Source organism: Triticum dicoccoides, chromosome 1B (genome assembly GCF_002162155.2).
Source record: "Triticum dicoccoides isolate Atlit2015 ecotype Zavitan chromosome 1B, WEW_v2.0, whole genome shotgun sequence".
In the NCBI taxonomy this organism is placed as follows: domain Eukaryota; kingdom Viridiplantae; phylum Streptophyta; class Magnoliopsida; order Poales; family Poaceae; genus Triticum; species Triticum dicoccoides.
The window spans coordinates 534834344-534836062 of NC_041381.1; positions in this window are offsets into that span (position 1 = coordinate 534834344).

Here is a 1719-nt window from a genome sequence, read left to right on the forward strand (position 1 = left end):
ATACCTTGGTTCTCAAAAACTGAGGGAAATACTTACGCTACTTTGCTGCATCACCCTTTCCTCTTCAAGGGAAAAACCAACGCATGCTCAAGAGGTAGCACCCACCAGGTGACCACAAGGGTGGAGGCGCACCCTACCCCCCTAGGCACGCCTCCCTGGCTTGTGGGCCCCATGTCAGGCCCCCGGTGCCCCTCTTCTACTATATGATGTCTTTTTACCTAGAAAAAATCAGAAGGAAGCTTTCAGGATGAAGCGCCGCCGTCTCGAGGCCGAACCTGGGCAGAAGCAATCTAGGGCTCCGGCGGAGCTGTTCTACTAGGGAAACTTCCCTCCCGAAGGGGGAAATCAAAGCCCTCATCATCACCAACGATCCTCTCATCGAGAGGGGGTCAATATCCATCAACATCTTCACCAACTGCATATACTGTCAAACCCTAGTTCATCTCTTTTTTCTGATCTTTGTCTCATAACCTCTGATTGGTACCTGTGGGTTGCTAGTAGTGTTGATTACTCCTTGTAGTTGATTGATACGTATCCAACGTATCTATAATTTTTGATCGTTCCATGCTATTATATTACCTGTTTTGGATGTTTATGGGCTTTACTTTACACTTTTATATCATTTTTGGGACTAACCTACTAACCGGAGGCCCAGCCCGAATTGCTGTTTTTTTTGCCTATTTCAGTGTTTTGAAGAAAAGGAATATCAAATGGAGTCCAAACGGGATGAAACCTTTGGGAGCGATCTTTTTGGAACAAATGCAAACCAGGAGACTTGGGGTGGACGTCAAGCAACAAACGAGGCGGCCACGAGGGTACCCGCCGCGCCCCCACCCTCATGGGCCCCTCGTTGCTCCACCGACGTACTTCCTTCGCCTATATATACTCCCGTACTCTGAAAACATAGAGGGGCACCACGAAAACCTAATTCCACCACCGCAACCTTCTGTATCCGCGACATCCCATCTTGGAGCCTTCGCCGGTGCTCCGTCGGAGGGGGAATCGACCACGGAGGGCCTCTACATTATCTCCAAGGCCACTCCGATGAGTTGTGAGTAGTTTACCACAGACCTTCGGGTCCATAGTTATTAGCTAGATGACTTCTTATCTCTCTTTCAATATCAATACAAAGTTCTCCTCGATCTTCTTAGAGATCTATTCGATGTAACTATTTTGCGGTGTGTTTGTCGAGAACCGATGAATTGTGGGTTTATGATCAAGTTTATCTATGAGAAATATTTGAATCTCCTCTGAATTCTTTTATGTGTGATTGGTTATCTTTGCAAGTTTCTTCGAATTATCAGTTTGGTTTGGCCTACTAGATTGATCTTTCTTGCAATGGGAGAAGTGCTTAGCTTTGGGTTCATTCTTGCGGTGTCCTTTCCCAGTGACAGCAGGGGCAGCAAGGCACATATTGTATTGTTACCATCGAGGATAAAAAGATGGGGTTTATATCATATTGCATGAGTTTATCCCTCTACATCATGTCATCTTTCTTAATGCGTTACTCTGTTCTTCTTGAACTTAATACTGTAGATGGAGGTAGGAGTCGGTCGATGTGTGGAGTAATAGTAGTAGATGCAGAATCGTTTCGATCTACTTGTCATAGACGTGATGCCTATTGTCGGTGTCAAAACCGGCGGATCTCGGGTAGGGGGTCCCGAACTGTGCGTCTAGGCGCATGGTAACAGGAGACAAGGGACACGATGTTTTTACCCA